Here is a 12,112-nt window from a genome sequence, read left to right as displayed (position 1 = left end):
CTGGCAGTTGAGTTACCTCCATGCCATAGATAATATTTCTTGCTAGTCACTAGAGATGACAAAATACATTCTCTGGGCTTCATAAGACTGCAGTATGTCAGTACAGGTAAATGTACAGCAGAAACTTAAAAATCTTGAAGGGAAGCTGTAGTTTGGACCCACAAACTCTTGTATCAGCCTCCCAAATGTATACCACCATGTCTGGCCTGTGACTACCTATTCTATCAACGAAGATACAAATAATTCCAACAATGCACATGGTGGATATCCCATACTACTGGCTACTGTTTTCCATCTGAATCTCTTTTCTTGATTACCATAAATCCCTAAGATACTTTAACAAAAATGGTTTCTAGTAAGCATGACAAGATCTTCTAAAAATTTACTACTTAATCCCATTAATTTTACTTGATTATTTCTTTTACCCTTCTAATTTCAAGGCCAACTAATTTTTGTTGTTGTTTTGTTTTACTTTTTAAAACAGGGTCTCAGCTACTCATCCCAGATCAACCATAAATTTGCCATCATCCTTCCTCAGCCTCCTAAGTGTTGGGATTACAGGTGTGTGCTACCAAACTGAGTTAGACTCCAACATCTTTATCAGGTAAATGTTAACAGTCACGGTTATCAGTTCTTCACCTTTTCATTAGTAGAATTTCATAGGAATTCTTAAGCAGTGTCAACAAAATCACTTCTATCACATTCTCAACATCAGCCAACTCCTCCACATCTGAAGAACACTCCAACACTAACCAAGTAAAAATGATATCATGAGACTGACACATGGCCTACTGTGCTAGGGAAGCACATTAAGTGGTAATTTCTAGTAGACAGACTGTTGGCTAAAAACAATCTTTGAGCTGGGGAGAGGGCTCAGTCAGCAAGGCGCTAGCTGCACAGGCATGGGCCCGAGTCCTGATTTCACGTAAGTATTGGGCTTGGCAGAATTCATGCGTTATCTTAGCACTAGGGAGGTGGAGACAGCAGAGCTCTGGAGTAAGTTGGCTTGACAGACTCACCATACTGATGAGTTCTGGGTTCAGTGAGAGATCCTGTTTTAATACATAAGGTGCAGCACAATGGAGGCAGACGTTCGACATCTGGCACTCCCATGCATGCACATACATATGTACATCTGCACTCACATGAGGCCACACATATACAAACATGCGTAAGCACATAAATGCATAGCTCACAGGAAAAAATTGAGTGTTGAGGACTTTATGTTATTACAGTCTTTCTAAACATAACCAAAATGTGGCATGTTGTACAATATATGCTACTTGTGGGAATTTATATAATTTTGTGTTACAAAAATTTCTCTATTTTCCTATTATCATGTATGCCAAAGTACTCCCTTGAAGCAAGAAAAATACTGTGGAAAGAAATGGTAAAATGAAATACTAGACTTTTAATAAGTCCAATAAAAACAACTGTCTGGTTCCACTTATTCTCTGCTGTGCATCTAACGGAGCACTGACCTGCCTGCTGCACCTCTTAAATGTGGGGAAATCTCAAGAGTTTTAGTTTTACTTGAAGCAACCACATTCATAACACAATTCAGACTTACTGAGGTTTGAAATCATAATAGCATGCCCCCTAATACAAATAGTTTTGAAAAGAAATTTAAACCATGTGCAAAAATGGCTTTGAATGGAAATAAGAAATGCCACTAAATCCTTCAGAAAGTTTATGCTTCATTCTCACAGAGAGGCTCTTGAGAACCCACCATCTCTACTGTTGACATAACTGGAACAACTGTTTACTGGATTTCTAAATCCTCAGAAGAGAAAATGTTATAAATTAAGATACTGGAGAAAAATGCTGTGAGAAAGGCCAGGTGAGAGCGGCCATGAGTGACAGGCGATAGCGATGGCCGACAGCAACCTAACAGAAGGAAGGACAGGCACGAGCCCCCTTTCCGTGACAGACATTTGTAGTTTTGGCCTGCCAATCATCCCCTTCCTATTTGGTGTGTAAAAGCCCAATTCTCTTTTCTGTAGTCATCCTTCAGTGTGGTTCCAGTGAGGACATCCTCCTCCTCTCCCAGGCCTGAAACTGCCCAAGGGCTCCAGGGATGAAGACAGCCTGCTCAGTGAGGGAGCTCCTCCTGTCGTCACTAAGTAAGAAGGTGTCAGGCAGGAACATGTGACCCTTAGCAAGTCAATGACAGTCAGCTTGGAAACTGAACTGAAATCACTGGGAAAGAACGCTTTTGGCACTCCTAAAACCTGCACTTGCAAGAAAAAATCCTGTGACTGCCCCCCTGCTCCGCCCAAAAGAAATCTGAAGATTGAAATGGTTAACAGTACAAAGTAGATTCTCAATATGAAAAGGGAATAAGAAGGCTACAAATTAACCACGTTGTTGGCACATCTGGATGCAGTGATTTTATAGTTAGGTGAGCCAATGAATTAGTTTAAACAGCCAGCTTGATTTGGATTTTCCTCACTTGCCACCAAATGAATCCTTAGGAATGACCTTCACACCTCAAGTGGACTTCATAGATCTTCTGTATGATGACAGATGTTGGGAAAAGTGATCCTGCCTCCTGAAAAGGGGAAGGAAAAATACAGGACATGGGAAGATTTTCTGTTTTAAAAGGCATTACTAAAATTATAGTACAATTTAGAGATTTTCATTAAGAGGAATGTTAGTTACACTGAGCAAAGAATTTGGTATTCAATAAAATAGGTGCTGTTTTTCACGGAATTTAGTGTAACACATTGGTTTTAGCAGTGTTAGTTAAATGCTTTAATTATTTTTTATTGTGTTGATGAAAGTCTTTTAAAACACAAATCCTGCCGGGCGTGGTGGCGCACGCCTTTAATCCCAGCACTCGGGAGGCAGAGGTAGGAGGATCACCATGAGTTCGAGGCCACCCTGAGATGACAGAGTTAATTCCAGGTCAGCCTGGACCAGAGTGAGACCCTACCTCGTAAAACCAAAAAAAAAAAAAAAAAAAAAAACACAAATCCTAAACTATTTCCTTTGTCCCAGAGATGGTTCAAAGAGATGATCTATCTGAGATACTGGGTATCTAGGATGAATTTTTTTTGGGGGGGGTAGGATTTCACTCTAGCTCACTATGTAGTTTCAGGGTGGCCTTGAACTCACATCAATTCTCCTACCTCTGCCTCCTGAGTGCTGAAATTAAAGGCATCTGCCACCATGCCTGGCAAAAATATCTTAAAGTGGGGCAAAGACAGACCAACTAGATGTTTTCCAAGTTACTAAAAGGCACAAATGAATGGAACACTTAGAGGTGGAAACACATTTAGAAACTATCAAGCCTCTATCTTCAATATTTAAATGAGAAAACTAAGGCCTACAGAACTAAATGGCTTTTCTCCAAGAGCAGAGCCAACATCAATGAGCTCTGATAGGAAATTGATCAGGCTGTATTCTAGTTACTGCCCAGGCCCTTGGCTTTCATGCAATGGACTCAAAATTCGTCTTTTGAAAAAAGTAAAATTGTGTGAACATTTGTGAAACTAGATGGTCCTTTAATTTAATCTGTGTGTGGAGGGGTTGTTTTGGCTTATTTTGTTTTGCTTTTGCATTGCTAGGGATCTAACCCAGAGTTTTGCCATGCTAGGCAAGCCCTCTGCCATAGGCCTAGCTCTCTAGTCCTTCATGTAACTTCTACCAGATTGGTGCATTGTATTTTGACAGTCTGAGTTATAATATTTTATTTAAAATGACATATACATATCCACATTCAATTGTTTGTGAACACATTCCAAAAGCAAGTATCAGAGTAATTTTATATTGTGCATTATATTCAGCCTTACTCTTTCTTGTTTTTATAAATGTATGATAGCTTTATATTACTATGAAAAGAAAAATGCACCTGAGATAATCAAGTTGAAAAGAGGAGAGGCTTGTTTTGGCTCATGGTTTTGGAGGTTTCTATCTATGGTTACTTGGCCCCATTGCTTTAGCTCTGTGGTGATACACTACATAGTGGAGTCGGCCTGCTCATCTCATGACAAAGGAAGCCAAAGGAAAAAAAAGCTTCATTCCCATATTCCTTTTAAGTGCACACTCCCAGTAAACAAACTTCCTCCCACCAGGCCTTACCTCCCAAAAGCACCAAAGGCTGCCAACCAAGTCTTTATCACATGGGTCTTTGGGGACATTTATCTACCCATGATAGAATGTTAAGGGTTTATTAAAGCAAAAGGAGTCATTAATCCCCTCAGGCTTTGTTTCCTTGGTGGCAAAATGAATGCAGTCTATTTACATGATCATTTATACTTTTTTCTTTTTTTGAGGCAGGGTCTCATTCTAGTCCCAGGTTGGCTTTGAACTCACTGTAATCTTCCTACTCTGCCTCCCGAGTAATGGGATTCAAGGTGTGTGCCTCCATGACCAGCTAGTTTATATTCTTGAATTATGATTTAGTTGATACCTTGCCATCTTTGGTATGCCTTAAAATTCTAAGAATCAAGAAGCTTTTCTAAAAACAAATAGCAACAAGAAAGTCTAGTTACAGAAGATGAGAGGTTTTACTAAGACCTAGGAAGGCAATGTGCCTTTCAGATAAACATTAAGAGTTTTTTCTTTTCTCTTTCTTTCTTTCTTTTTTCTTTCTTTCTTTTTTTTTTTTTTTTTCTTTCTGAGGCAGAGTCTCGCTATACCTCAGGCTGACCTGGAATTCACTATTTAGTCTCAGGGCGGCCTTGAACTCACAGCAATCCTCCTACCTCTGCCTCCCAAGTGCTGGAATTAAAGGCCTGCACCACTATGCCTGACCATTAAGAGTCTATATATATATATATATATATATATATATATATATATATATGAAGGCAACAGATTTTTTTCCTACTTTTCACCCATGATATCCCATTATTAATATGATAGACATCTGTAAGTTATTAGAAAAATATATCTTTTCAAATAAAAAAAATGTTCTATGCCTCAAAGGTAGATTTAAGTAGAAATATAAGTTTCACCTAATCCAAGGAACTTGATCTCTGTGACTCTTGTGATGGTCCACTTGTTGATAGGTTATGAGGGCAAACAGATCTCATTGCTGGAACAAAATGCTTAAGGAAGGAAAGGGTTTATTTCAGTTTACAGTTGCAGAAAGTAGAGTATAGAATGTCAGGAGCAGAAACCTGGCATCATATTGTCACATTAGCATGGAAAAAGTAGAGTAGAACATTGAATGCTGCTGGCTCAGCTAGTTTTCTCCATTTAATCCAGGCCAGGAACCCAGCCTATGGGATGGTGTGGTACAACTAAGGTCTGTCTTTCCACCTCAACTCTAGAAATTCCCTCACGGACATGACCATAGGTTTATTTTCATGGTGATTCTAACTCCTGTCATGCTGGTAATCAGAGATTAACCATCACACCATTCATGACTATCAGTATAACTAACATCTAGAATTTCTTCAAGATTAATCTACACCTTCAGAAACTACTGTGGTTCAATTTAAACTTAGTTTTCTGTGGAGTACATTAAAGAGCTATGAATGTGAAGGAATAATCTTAGCCATTTCTTCACATAGAGAAAAACTGTGTTTAGATGAAGAACAGGGAAAGTTATATATTTTTACATGCATACAAATAAACAGGAAAAAACAAGCACGTTAATAGTTTGCTTTTTAAAGAGAGGATATGAAACTGGAGTGGTTGCACTTTCATTTTTTAAAATTAAATTTAATATATTTTCTTATTAGAGAGAGAGAAAAAAGAGGCAGAGACAGAGAGAGAGAGAGGGAGAGAATGGTTGCACCGGCGCCACCAGCCACTGCAAATGAACTCTAATTGCATGTGCCACATTGCGCATCTGGCTTTATGGGGATACTGGGGAATCAAACCAGGGTCCTTAGGCTTTACAGGTGAGTGCCTTAACTGCTAAGCCAACTTTCCAGCCCTCATTTTTATTTTCTATATTTTTGTATTGTTAAAATTTTTATAATAATATTTTCACATGGAACTTTAAGTACATTTAACACCAAATCTATATAACTCTTAAGGCTTTGGAAGAAAGAAATAATATTTTCCTTAAATGCATTCTGGTGATTTGATGTTAGATAACCTAAGAACCTGCCACAATTTAACATTGTTTTCTGCTCTTATTTTTCAAACATGAGGGGAGTGTCTAGAAATTTTTTACAGCAGGTTGCAAATACTTCTAAGCCAAGAATCTTTTATGAAATGAAAGCCTACCCTGAAGTCATAGAAATGGAACAAAGGAGAGGCTCCAGGACCTGAGCCTTCCACTCCTTTCCCCCCCCTGGCAAAGTGAAGCATACTTTGGAAAATGCTTCTATAAATATGCTCTCCTATACAAAGATATTTGTTCAACCTGCCTTCTTCAGTTTTTTTTTTTCCACCAATATAAATGTTGAAAAGTACTTGCTCTGATACTTCAGAGGAAGGAAAGGAGCTATCAAGTTGCAAATGTCCACAGGTTCTCAGTCAAGTATAATATGCTTCCTCCTATAGATAAAGTTACTGCTTCATATGTTGGAACTTAAGGGATGTCATTAAGAAGTGGAGACTTTTAGGAAGGTGTGATGGTTAGGTTCTGTTGTCAACTTCACCAGATTTGGAATCAAGAGACAATACTCTTGGGTGGTTCTGTGAGGTTGTTTCCGGGAAGCATTAACTGAGGAAAGAAGTCCTTCCTCCAAAGTGGGAGGTCCTTTCTGAGGTGAACTCTATGTAAAGAAGCTGTGGGAGAACACAAGCCCTCTAATTTGCCTGGCTTCCCATGCATCTACTCCACTTTGACTATCCTTCACTGGCATTGGAACTGAGTTTCACTGGCCTGTCAATGTGGGCTGAAAACTAGAGGCTCTCTAGGAATCGTCCAGGCCTTCAGTGCTGTGTTGGGACTGCTAAGGCATACAGCCATATGGGCTGAGTAGCTACTGGACTCTTCCATGCTCAAGTTTGCAGAAAGCTATTGTTGGACTACCCAGCGCTCATGTTCTGTAAACCAATCTAATAAATCTCCTTTATAATACAGATTCCTTCTATTGGTTCTGTTCCTATAGAAAACCCTAATTCAGAAGAGAATGAGTTATGAATGTTCCACCTTCTTGAATGGGATTAATGCTGTTATGAGAAAGGCTAGAAGGAATAACTTTTCCCCAACTCTTCAATGTGAAGTCAGTGTTTCTCCCTTCCACCAATGAGGGTCAAGCAAGGAGACACCATCTTGCAGAGAGGAAGCCCTTACTGGACACAAAATCTGTAAAAATCTTAATCTTGGAACTTCCAGCCTCTCAAACTATGAGAAATAACTATTTCTGTATTTATAAATTAACCAGCTTGTAGTATAGCTTGTGCTATATTTGTGTATTCAAAAGAACACTACCATGACTTCTCATTAACTATTCTATAACAATTATACATTTATGGTAATAACAATCTTTTACATTTAGTCTTCACCCATCCATGTATTCAAAGCAAAGGTTCTAAGACTCATACAACATGTGCCTTGATTTTGCTTATTTTGAGATAGGGTCTTGCTATGTAGTCTAGGCTAGCTAGCATTGAACTCACAGTCCTCCTACCACCTACATGTCCAGCTTTTCTATGGTATTTCTGGTACAGAAAACATAGATTATGCCTATTAACTGCAAGCCAATGCTCATTAACGAAAAAAAAAAAAAAGCCTTATTCAGTAATGAGGAATTCAGATCAGGTCATAGCAGAAGGATTAAAAACTTTCCTTGACAATTACTAAAATGACTAAAAATGTTTCCATGAGAATGACTTTATCTAAAAGTACTAGGTGTGTCAACTACATGGGGCCAAGTGACCAAAGGAAAACAACTGTCAGGCTGCTTGTTTAATTACCCTAGTGACTTATAAGACAAACATTATTGAGATATGAATACAAAGAAATTGGGCAAGGTAAGGAGGGACCCAATGCTTGCTTCTCTCTAGTCTGCCCCCTTCCAGGGGAAAAGGTATTAATGGAAAGTTTAACTTATTATTTCTAGATTTAGGGTTGAATTATTGATGCAGGCACAGTTTATTGCCTACCTAAAAGCCATTTGTTTAGGTGTGATGTGGGTTCCTTCATTGGCTCTATGGATAGAGTTAGGACCAGTCTAAAGCAGTCTTTGTGGCATCATTTTCTTTGACAGTTGTTGGTTTAGAGCTGAGCATGATGTATTTTTGTCAATGCAATTTGAAGGCAAAGGTACTGGGGTTAATAGGGTAAGATTTTTCTTCATAATAAAATGATAGAAAGAGAGTCAGGTATGGTGGCACATGCCTTTAATCCCAGAAATTGGGAGCAGAAGTAGGAGGATCCCCATGAGTTTGAGGCCACCCTGAGACTACATAGTGAATTCCAGGTCAGCCTGGACTAGAGTGAGACCCTACCTCAAAAACAAAACCAAACAAAAGCTAGAAAGGAAAGAGGACAACTCTCTCTCCTTTCTTGTTTTTCAGTGCTCACTGGTGTTGGGCAGTTGGGAAGTTTGGGGTATGCATGAGGACTGGGTTTCTTGGAACTCAAGCATTCACTTACAAAGAAAAAATCAAGATTGGTTAAGTACAAAGTACCTTAGATCCCTGCCATTACTGTGGAAATGAAGGTGTGTGCAGGGAATTCCATGTACATTTGTAACTACAACAGCAAGGTGCACAATGTAAGCAATCAGAGGAAAGGTAAATGTTAGTTCTTGAGGCACTGCTTCCCAGTCAGGATATTTTTTTTTTCCAAGTTCCTTCACAAGGGTGCTTATGTTTCTTTCTGTTCAGAATGATGATGTATTGAAGGTTGGGTCCCCACATGGTGGCACTGTTGAGAGTGACTGGATGATGAAGGTACTAATTTTATTGATGGATTAATTCATTGATGATTTCATAGCCCAGTGCGCTATTAGAAGTTGGCTTCTAATAGGAGAAAGCAGTTCACTATGGGATGGGCCCACACCCATCCAAGAAGCCTAAAGGCATATTTTATCACTTGACTCTTTTGTCGCTCTTACTGACTGCTATGAGATGAGAACTTTATTCCATCATGCCCTTCCATCATGTCTCTGCCTTGGCACAGGTTTAAAGGCAATGGGACCAGCTGACTATAGAATGATATCTCTGAAACTCTGAGCCAAAAATCAATCCATTTTCCCTTGTTGAGAAAAATCAATATTTTCTCAGACATTTTATCAAGAGACATAAAGCTAATTGATCCAATGTCTACCAATTCCTAAATCAGTGTCGAGTAGATGAGAGTTCCAATACAGATGCTTCGCTCCTTTATCTTTTTGTTATAAGCTTCTGTTAGAAGGAAGCCATTTCTGTACTACATTGAAGGGCATAGCTAAGGGGAACGAACTGGTTAATTCACAGAAAAACAAACAAAACAATTTATTTTTTGAAAGACAAATAGTTTTAATCATATTGACAATATATACTCAATCCCTTGATAAGTGTAACAAAACCTTTCTGGAACTCATTAAAATTGCAGTTTTCCTACTATAATGTGTGACACATGAACACTCAGTGCCTCAGTGCAGAAGGGCTTTTCAGGCAGGTCCACTACTGCACATGCAATACTCCCATGCTTTGTATGGAAACATGTAAGCATATAAATCTTTTTTTTTTCTTAGATGAAAAAGAAAGTTCTGTTCCATCTTAGTGTTTATACAAATTATCAATAGCTGGTTATGCAACTAGAAATTTAAAAATCTCTTTTTGTAAAAAGTACTCTGTAATATATTTCAATGAAGAAATGTTTCACATTGTACCTGTAGAGGAAGAGGCTTCTGAGATCTACTCTATTAGTAACAGACAAATGCTTTCAGAGGCATAAATAAATAAATAAATAAATGGGAGTTTAGTGCTAGTTGTCGTGGCTCATGTCTATAATCCCAGCATTTGGGAGGCTGCGGCAGGAACACTGCTATGAATTTCAAGAACAGCCTGGGCTACAGAGTTAGTTACAGATCTACCTTGGCTAGAATGAGACCCTACCTCCCCCCCACCCACAAAAAAAGGAGCTAGATTTAGATAATTCATAGAGGTTACATAGCAAACACAGAAATGCTGTCAATGATAAACACAAGCAACCCCCCACCATTCCATTTTAAGCAAAAAGAAATTTTATACTGGTACATAGGTAATCATGAGATTTTTTTATACTTTAATTATTTATCTTTTTATTTGAGAGAGATAGAGGGGGAGAGAGAATGAGCACACCAGGGCCTCCAGCCACTGCAAACAAACTCCTGACACATGCGCCACCTTGTGCATCGGCTTATGTGGGTCCTGGGGAATCGAACCGAGGTACTTTGGCTGTGCAGGTAAATGCCTTAACTGCCAAGCCATCATCTCTCCAGCCCCAATCATGAGATTTTTGAAGTGTGAAGTCTAGGCTTCCAAGAATGACTTCCAGAATACTAACAATAGGTCATTATGAAATGTACTACTTTTGCTATACTCAAGAGGTTCCACAGGGCCTATGACAGCCCAGAGCATCACGTAGAGGTTGGGGAAATGGCTCAGCAGTTAAAGGCACTTGCTTGCAAAGCCTGCCATACTGGGTTCAATTCCACAGCCATCCAAATAAAGCTGGATGGGCATTCATTTACAACAATAAGAAACCCTGGTGTGTGTCCCTCCCACCTTCTCTACACATAGGCAAATTAAAAGAGAGAGATACCAGGCTTTAATCCCAACACCCAGAGGTAGAGGTAGAAGGGTAGCCATGAGGTCAAGGCCACCCTAAGACTACATAGTGAATTCCAGGTCAATCTCTGCTAGAGTGAGGCCTCACCTTGAAAATCAAAAAGAGAGAGAGGGGGGAGAGAGAGAGAGAAGAGATTAGGACTGTACCTGTCCCCCAGAGAAGCCAGGTCAGGATATATTTGGATAGAGAGCACAGAACATGGGCACCTACCTCCCTCAACTGCTGCTTGAGACAAGATCTCACTGAAGTCAACTACACCAGCCTCAGGATGGATTCTTCTGCCTCAGCCTGCTGAGGGCTGGGATGAAAGACATGTGCCCCTATGCTGCACCCCTTCTAGACAATCACAGGGCTGGCGACAACTCCACACAAGGCTGAGTCTGGAGCATCAGAGGGGAAGTGCTTCCTGACACCCGCATTTGTCATGACTAACCCTGGCATCACCTGGACTGTCCTTGACAACAGAAAACAGCTAAAAATAGCAGGAAGATGCTTTAGCCTCATCCCTACCTTTGAAACCTCTGGAAAATAATGCACTTGCTGGACTCTCCTTGCAAGACAGAACTCACTTGGGATGAAGTTGCGGGGTGTTTTTGGTTTTCCATTATCTGCTGTGCAAGAAAACACACTAGAAACAGGTTGTCAATAAGCCCATTTGACTTAATCATAATGCCTTTCGCGGATGCTCCAAAACCGATGAGAAAGGAGCTGGCTTTCATATGTTAAAACATATTGTACATCACTTTATGTCCCTAGTAGGGCATCAGTCTTAAGACCTAATTACTTGTTTAGGCACCTGTTGATCCAGGATTGGATTCTGACTCTTAACGGTGTAGAAATAATATTCAATGCACAATTGCATCTCATGTGTCTATGCCTGCTTGGCTCAGAGAAGTCTGCAGGCACTTGTTACATCAAATCTTTCATTCCTGACTGAGAGAAACAGGAAGCCTGAACTCCGTGACCTCACTGGGTAGTAGCAAACACTGTCAGGTAGGGACCCCATTTTGGAGGGAGTTGGTTTTTCTAGGAGTAGCATGAGCTCAGGCATCTCCCTCATGTGGGAGAGCTGCTGACTTCTTGCTGGAAGGCCAAAAGAGGCAGCAGCTGCCATCCATTAATATTTTGGAGCTATGAACCCCAGAAGAGCCTAGAGCAAGGAAACGGGAGTCGGATGGTAAACTGACACCTGGCAAATAAAAGAGCCAGGGCATTAAGAGCTTAGGCAGGCGCAATCTTGTCTAGTCCTCCCTGGTATCATCTGATTCTTAGGACACATGTAACGTATGTGTGTGCGTACACACCTACACACAAAACACACACACCACAGACACACACCACACATAACACAGAAACACACCACACCACACCCACCTCTCTCTCTTACTCCTCCATGGTAAGGGTTACAAGGCTCCTAGGCCTGCAGGTCTCGGTGGCGGT

General features: G+C 40.1%; 1 protein-coding gene across 1 annotated transcript in view; it reads right to left on the bottom strand.

Moving 5' to 3' along the window:
* The window catches only part of Slc9b2 (solute carrier family 9 member B2), a 40,611-nt gene extending 35,617 nt beyond the window's left edge, over positions 1-4,994 (bottom strand). The window contains exons 1-2 of the mRNA XM_004662991.2: positions 4,962-4,994; positions 2,453-2,551 (exon numbers count right to left, since the gene is read on the bottom strand). The gene's annotated coding sequence lies outside the window, so the exon portion shown is untranslated. The remainder of the gene's footprint in view (positions 1-2,452; positions 2,552-4,961) is intronic.
* Between the last annotated feature and the right edge of the window lie 7,118 nt (positions 4,995-12,112).

The sequence above is a fragment of the Jaculus jaculus genome, chromosome 2 (assembly GCF_020740685.1).
Source record: "Jaculus jaculus isolate mJacJac1 chromosome 2, mJacJac1.mat.Y.cur, whole genome shotgun sequence".
Classification (NCBI taxonomy): domain Eukaryota; kingdom Metazoa; phylum Chordata; class Mammalia; order Rodentia; family Dipodidae; genus Jaculus; species Jaculus jaculus.
The sequence above is the reverse complement of the archived record's forward strand: the minus strand, read 5'-3'. Positions and strand labels throughout refer to the sequence as shown.